Below are 8,175 nucleotides of genomic sequence, written 5' to 3' on the forward strand. Positions count from 1 at the left end.
GGCTCCTAGTCCATAGCCACACCTCCTGAAATCTCACTATGATTTTTTTTTTTTTAAAGACAGAGAACATGGGGGGGGGGTGGGTGGAGGTAGAAGGAGAGGCTTCAGCACTGAAACTTACTTTAATATGGTGAGAGTGGGTTTCAAGCCTGAGTTGTGCATATGGTAAAAAGGCACACTACCTAAGTGAGCTATTTCCCCAGCCCTGCCCTGCTTCATTTATATCCATATGAAATCATATATGGATATATATATATATATATATATATATATATATATATATATATATATATATATATATCCATATATTTTCCTAAGCAGCAATAATCTCCCAGAAGATTGGGTATATTTTTTTCTTTCCCTAGTCAACATTTTTATTAGTGATTTACAAAATCATTAGGTAATATGGGTATAATTCTACACCATTCTTACCACCAGATTTCTGTGTCTTCTTGTTCCTCCAGTAGAAACTACAATAGTTCTTCCAATGTCACAGGAATGGGTTCACTCTATCATCTACCTACCTAACTACCTACCTACCTACCTACCTACCTGCCTACCATATTTTTCCTATTTTTCTTATGATCCCATCTCCTCTTCCTTTCTTTTAAAAATATTTATTTATTTATTCCCTTGTTGTTTGATTGTTGTAGTTATTGTTGTTGTTGGATAGGACAGAGAGAAATGGAGAGAGGAAGTGAAGACAGAGAGGGGCAGAGAAAGATAGGCACCTGTGGACCTGCTTCACCACCTGTGAAGCAACTCCCCTGCAGGTGGGGAGCTGGGGGCTTGAACCAGGACCCTTACATAGGTCCTTGCACTCCTTGCCATGTGCACTTAACCCACTGCGCTACCACCCAACTCCCCTCCTCTTCCTTTCTAAGTCACACCTACACCTATGACTACATCTGAGAGTCCTTCTTTATTCCTCTTCTCTCTCAGACTAGTGAAACAGTGCCTGACTATCCCTGGGGTTTTCCAGATTTGCTTTGCATAGGGTCTCTCTTAATGTGAAGTTATGTTATTTGTGAAAACATGAACTTAAAACTCAGAGAACTGAAGGCTGAGTGTTTTATAAATAAATGTATCTGCTGCAAGGGCACCAGAGTACATTTTACATGATATTTGGTGTATCTATCTTGGAATTAAGAGACTTTTCAGGAACTCATCCACTTCTAGAAGCCCAGGGTGTAGCTGTAATCTAATTCACACACTTCCATCTAGTGATAATCTCTGGATGGATGAATAATAGGGATGATGACTAGGACTGAATATAGCAACTACCTCTGTAGAGAAAACTTCAACAGTTTGTTCTTCCTGCGAGTCTTTCTTTTACTACTGTCATAGAATATTTCTGGCAGTTCTAGTCGCCACATGCATAGAGGTTTCCTCCCCAAAGGGAGAAATTTTTTTTTCCTCCAGGATTATCACTGGGGCTTGGTATTGGCACTACAAATCCACTGCTCCTGAAGGCCATTTTTTCCATTTAATTGGATAGGAAAGAGAAAAATTGAGAGACAGGGGAGAGAGAAAGAGACACTTGCAGACCTACTTCACCACTTGTGAAGCATTCTCCCTGCAGGTAGGGAGCCAGGGGCTCACATAAGGATCCTTGTACAGGTCCTTGCACTTCCTACTATGTGCACTTAACCCAGTGTGTCACTGCCTGGATTCTGGGGCTCCTGCGGGGTGACTCTCAGCAATGAAGGTGAGCGACCACTTCTCCCTCGCTCATTCAAGAGACGCAGCGAAATAGGCAAGAGACAGCGGGGAGAATTGGAACACTCCTTTATTGGCAGTTGGGCATAGGTTTAACTAGAGAACCAAACAAAGAACATTTTTCAAATATGTCAGAAATTACAGGTTTCTTAAAGGTCAGCTTGCCCCTATGGTAGGGGGCTGGTATGACAAGATAATAATAATTGATGTGATATAAGACAGTTATTCTCCATGATGCAAGCAACTTAATTATCCAAAGGTATTTGAGAGAAACATAGGGGTTAAACCAGTAGGGTGAGACAGAGAGAAGATAAGGCTTGATGGATATCAAAGGCCATAGAGTTTGGAATTTCTCTTGTCTGGGGTTTGAGGTGTGTGATGGAGTGTGTGATAAGGTGGATGATGGAGTGTGCGATAAGGTGTGTTCTCTATGATCAGAAGGTGAGGTGAACTTTGAGTAAATGAACCTTAAAGCAGGCAGCCATGTGGCCTGCAGTTAGTGGGGAGAGGCAATGAGATCTCTGTGGGCTTGAGAGTCTGAAAAGGGAGAACTGAGTCTGAGAGACTGTTTTTCCCCTTTGCTCTTCTCGGTGAGAGAGGCTAACAAGGGGGTGTCTTTCCCAGACCTCCATCCAAGGATGGGGGAAGTTTTCCCTAAGCTCTACCAAGCTTACACATAACCCCACACCTGGACCCCCCATGAGCAATTCTCTATGACAGCAGCTGAGTATTCTACAATTTAACCTGATTGAGAAACAATCTCCTGGAGATATGTCCGATCTTTTAAATTGAAGCTTCAGTCTCAAACAATGTCTCCCTTTTTCACTTTAGATGCTAATCAAGTGGTAAGTCTCCAGGTGACCTCCCACCTCTGTCAATTGATTACAAATCAAAAATTTAGCTAAATTACTAGAGGGGCTCACTGAACTATGAGAATAATTTACTTAGAATTTGCTAGTTAATTAAAGGATATGATGAAGGATCCAGGTGAGCAGTCAGATGAAGAGATACTTAGGACGGTGTCTGGGAGGGTCCTTAGGGTCCAGGTGTTTCCTTTCATGTGGGATTGAAATGTCTCACCCTCTTGCTATCGGGTGTACTCAGCAATCAGGAAGCTCCTCAAATCCTATAATTTTCAAATTTTTATGGAGACTTCACCATGTAAGTATGCTGAGTCACTCAGTCCATTTTCAGCTTTTCTAGTGAGTATGGAGGGTGAGACCAAACATTCCAAACTTCCAAGCTTGGCTTGATCTTTCTGAAGGACAGGCTTCCTCCAGAACCCATCTAGGAGCTCATCTAGAGTTGCCTTATTAGAATAAGAGACACTCCTGTCTCCCAGAAATTTAGCAGCTGTTTCACAAGGAACTAGTTGCTCGGTGTCAGGAAGTGCCAGGACCAGATATTAGATAAGAGAAGCTCCCAAGACTTACCACTTGGGAAATTACAAGAACTTCAGGATTCTTGTGCCAAGAATCCGAAGCAGAGATTCCTATGCATATTTTTTTTGTCTTACCTTTTCTACTCTTCTTGAACTGCTTGTATCAGCTACTTCACATGGATGATTGCCTGGGATCCTTATAGGAGCCACGAGCAGCCCTCAGGCCAGTGGAAGCATAGGAAACAGAGTCTGAGATTCACTCAAGGCAAGGAATCCATCATCACTTGGCATCTTGTGACCACCACCAACCACACACACCAGAAATCAAAGGCTGACTGGCCTGGGGTGGGGAAGACAGTGTTAGAAGTTTCTTCTATCCACACCGCTGTGTGACCCAAGCAAGCTGGTCATACTGGATACTTACCCTTATACTCTATCTACCCCTTTTTAGGACATGTAATTGGGTCAGCCTCTACTCCCCCACTGTACTCCAAATTAAAGCTGTTAATGTACTAGAAGTGCAAATAGAGATGAAATTGGTTTAGCTTCATTTTCCAAAGGCTATCTGTCCCACTCCTTGCAGAGAATGAATTTACATAATTTTATTTTGAGAGGCAGTAACCACTCAGACTTTTAAAATGCAATCCTCTTTAAATATGTATTTTTGCCCTCTCCTGTCACCTTCTGCAAGCTGACTAGCAGCTCTGCTTCCAGATTTTTGTTCTCATTTCTAGGTTGGTAGATGCAACAAATTTCAGTAAGACAGGGAAGGAGGCAAAGCAGAAAAAGCTGGGGAGTTAGGGATATGATAACAAAGGAAAAGCCATACTTCTACTCTTTCCTATTTCAGTTGGCACTAAGATTAAGTTCAACTGAAATCAAAGAGTATCCAAAATTATCTTTTAAAGAATAAATCTACTAGGCATAAGCCAATAGAAGACACTTCAGTACGCTTTCCAAAACTGGAGTTAGACAGGCCAGGTCACTTTGCTCCTTCTGTCATCTTTACTAAAGGAAAAATGGGAATAAAATATATACATACACTCTCTTCTCAAAACTGTATTGTGGTTGGTTTACCTTTCAGAGGTAGGGAGAGACACTAGGAGGAGAGTTTGTTTTGTTTGTTTTTAGAATTTCATGAGCTAGGAGACTGGTTAAGTAAAGATCATAATTGTTTCAAGGAACAGGGTATTTTATTTTATTTTATTTTAATAAGAGAAAGATAAAGAGAGAAAGATCAGAGCACTGCTCAGCTCTGGTTTATGGTGGTGCTGGAGATTGAACCTGGGATTTAAGAGCCTGATCCATGAAAGTCTTTTGCAGAACCATCATGCTCTCTTCCCAGACAGGACAGGCTTTTTTTTTTTTTTATTGGGTGCTACTCCCTGGGTTTGCTCACTACTTGACCGACCTTCTTTAGTGTGTTGCTAAACTAATTGTACGCCTTTGATTGTAACTTAAACTGCATAGTGACTGTGACTAGTTTTCTTTTTTAAAATTTTATTTATTATTAGATAGAGACAAAGAGAAATTGGGAGAAATAGAGAGGGAGAGGAACAAGAGAGATACCTGCAGCCCTGCTTCACCACTTGTGAAGCTTTCCCTCTGTAGGTTGGGACCAGGGGCTTGAACCCGAGCCCTTGTACACTATAGTGTGTGCACTTAACCAGGTGTGCCACCACCTGGGCCCGAGACTAGTTTTCTATGTGAACTAGATAACAGTGTGTATATAGATAGCTTGTCATTTTTGTTTTTCTGTCCTAGACTTTGGATGCCCAATAGTTGGAATTGGATGTCTCTCAAGCAGACAACACCAGGCGTAGTAGGTGCTGTGAGGTGATTACCTGCAGTTAGGTCTCTTTTCCCGGAGCAAGATCAGGTATGGATCCTTAAGGCTAGCTCAGGCTTCCCACCCTAACTGACAATATGAGTTTATTGCTCTACAACTACCTTTGTGACTCACTGGGCTAGTGAGAAGTCTGGGATTTGAAAGAAAGGAACGAGGAACTGAAATTCCTGTGTATTGTGGCACTCAAAGATGAAAACCAGTGGTGACCTGGCACTGAGCCTATTTAGAAAAATTTTTTCCTATTCAGAAATTTTAAGAATGATACTATTCCATCTTTTTTTCCCATTTAAAAATAACTATTGTAAAAAAAACTATTGTGGCATAAAAAATAAATAAAAATTAAAAATAATAATAAAATAAAATAATTATTGTAGGTGCAGTTATCTACATGTGGGTACAATTTCTTATCTCCCATCTAATAGACCCTCAAGGTTCCTTCCAGACCCCTCTGCCCTCTCCTTTCCCAGAGTTCTCTGCTTTGGTGTAATACACCATGCCCAGCCCAAGTTTTGTTTTGTGAGTTCCCTCTCCTCCTTCCTGCATTCTTTCCTTCCTCCCTCGCTTCCTTCCTTTCCTTATTTCTTTATCTAAAGATTTTATTGATTGATTGATAATATATTGGATAGAGACAGAGGGAAATCAAGAGGTGGGCAAGATAGAAAGGGAGAGACACAGAGAGATACCTGCAGCACTGAACACCTCTCTTTTCTTTCTTTCTTTTTTTTGGGGGGGACAAAGAAGTTTTTATTTTTTACAAATACACCAAAGAATTATATAATACTGCCAGCATTGGATACAATCCTGGGCCATAAGTCTGCACACTCCTTTGTTACTGGTCCTGTGATGGCAGAACCTTTCATTTCCCCTTTATTGTTTACAATGACCCCCACATTGTTTTCAAAATATAGACATGCACCATCTTTTCTCTGGTATGACTTTCAATGTTGAATTACCACCGCTGGGTGTACCTTCTTTCTGAGCTCTGGTTTGCCTTTTTTGACTGTGGCCATCACCATGTTACCCACACCAGCAGCAGGAAGCCTGCTCAGTCATCCCTTGATACCCTTCATAAATCTTTGGCTCCTGTGTTGTCAGCACAATTGATCACCCCCACCAGAAGCCTCAAGGAGATCCAGAATTTGGCCACAGAGGACCCATCACATTCTCGCATTGACATGATTGTAGCCCAAGAATTAAGGAGCAGGCAGGCAGGCCTGCCGGCTGGAAAATCCATTACCTGGGCTCAGGATCCATTTGTGCCAACAACTTCTCCTGAGAAGTTGAAAGAGGTGGAGGCCCTGAACACCTCTTTAGAAACCCAATTAAAAAAAAAACTTATTTATTTCCCTTTTGTTACCCTTGTTGTTATTGTAGTTATTGCTGTCGTTGTTGTTGGATAGGACAGAGAGAAATGGAGAGAGGAGGGGAAGACAGAGAGGAGAAGAGAAAGATAAGACACCTGCAGACCAGCTTCATTGCCTGTGAAGCGACTCCACTGCAGGTGGGGAGCCTGGGGCTGAACCGGGATCCTTATGTCGCTCACGCCATGTATGCTTAACCCATAGAAGCCCAATTTTACAGACAATTGAAATCACTTCTTTAATAGCAGCAACATACCAACATAAGAGAATGAAATTACTTATATACCACAACTTCTTTTTTTTAATTATTTATAAAAAGGAAACACTGACAAAACCATAGAATAAGAGGGGTACAACTCTACACAATTCCCACCACCAGAACTCCATATCCCATCCCCTCCCGTGATAGCTTTCCTATTCTTTAACCCTCTGGGAGTATGTACCCAAGGTCATTGTGGGATGCAGAAGGTGGAAAGTCTGGCTTCTGTAATTGCTTCCCCATTGAACGTGGGCATTGACAGGTCAATCCATACTCTCAGCCTCTCTCTTTCCCTAGTGGGGCGGGGCTCTGGGGAATCAGAGCTCAGACACATTGGAGGGGTCCTCTGCTCAGGGAAGTCCGGTTGGTATCATGTTAGCATATGGAACCTGGTGGCTGAAAAGAGAGTTAACATATAAAGCCAAACAAGTTGTTGACTAATCATGAACCTTTAGGCTGGAGTAGTGCAGATGAAGGCACGCGGGGGTGGGGGGTGTGTGTGTCTCCATTCTGTAGATAGCTAGTAGGCATATTTTAGTTATATAGTCACAGGCCCTTTGGAATATAACTAAAATACCACCACTTCTTAACTGCTCATCTGCTGTTGGACATTTAGGTTGCCTCAAAATTTGAAGATAGGTATGCATAGATCTCTCAGATCTGTATTTTTCAGATAGATCCCTAGGAGAGAAATTGCTGAGTCATATGATAGTTTCATTTTTAATGTTTCCAAGAATTTTATGACTACTACTCAGCTCTAGGAAATGATGAAAAATAAATTTGGGGTGTGGGGGATCATTGCCAGGGCTTCACACTCTTGGCTGATTTTTTTTTTTATAGCAAGACAAAGACAGAGATGAGAAGTTGTACCCATATATAAACAATTTACTCTAAACCATATAAAATGATGAAAAAGAAAGGAAAGGAAAGAAGAGGAAAAAGGGAGAAAGACATCACAGTACTGGCCCTTCTTCTGATACTGTGGAGAACAGGTTGAACTTCTGCCAGATGCATGATATGGTAAATACACAATCCAGGTAAGCTATCTGACCAGCCCCAGATTTTCTCTTCTGCTACAACTTGGCTGTAATTTGAAGGACTAATGTAAAATCAAGTAAACCAGAAGGAGAAGAACAAATATAGGAACATTTATGGTAAAATTTAATTAACTATGGTGTGTTGTAGCAGATTCTAGGATTCTACAGGAGGAAAGCAAGAGAAGACTGAGAAAGAGAAGGGGACCCTGTATCCTATTGTGTAGAAAGAAGCATGATAATACCTGCCAGGGGAAAACATGAAATTGTATGCTTGTGACAACAACAGTCTTGTAAAGGAACAATGCCTTTACAAACTAAAAGATGAAATTATAATGGAGTTGAGTTTCAGACACTCATAAGGCAAGTTGGAGCAGGACTGAGGGACTGAACTCACATGAAATTTGTGGAGTTGGGTGGCTCATGGTGTTGCCTATTAAAAATTATCTTTGTCATTCTTCAGCCTTGATAGCCTAGGAGTGCTGGCTCCTCTGTCTGACTTCTTAAGTGTGTTTAATTATTTCTTTATTCTAAGACAAAAACTTGACATGAAGTTTCAGTCAACCACTCTG

The 8,175-nt window shown here is 41.3% G+C and overlaps 1 pseudogene; it reads right to left on the minus strand.

The window, feature by feature from the left end:
* Positions 1 to 5,719: 5,719 nt before the first annotated feature.
* LOC103111534 (large ribosomal subunit protein uL14-like) lies at positions 5,720 to 6,126 on the minus strand (annotated as a pseudogene).
* Positions 6,127 to 8,175: the final 2,049 nt, after the last annotated feature.

Source organism: Erinaceus europaeus, chromosome 1, assembly GCF_950295315.1.
Source record: "Erinaceus europaeus chromosome 1, mEriEur2.1, whole genome shotgun sequence".
NCBI lineage: Eukaryota > Metazoa > Chordata > Mammalia > Eulipotyphla > Erinaceidae > Erinaceus > Erinaceus europaeus.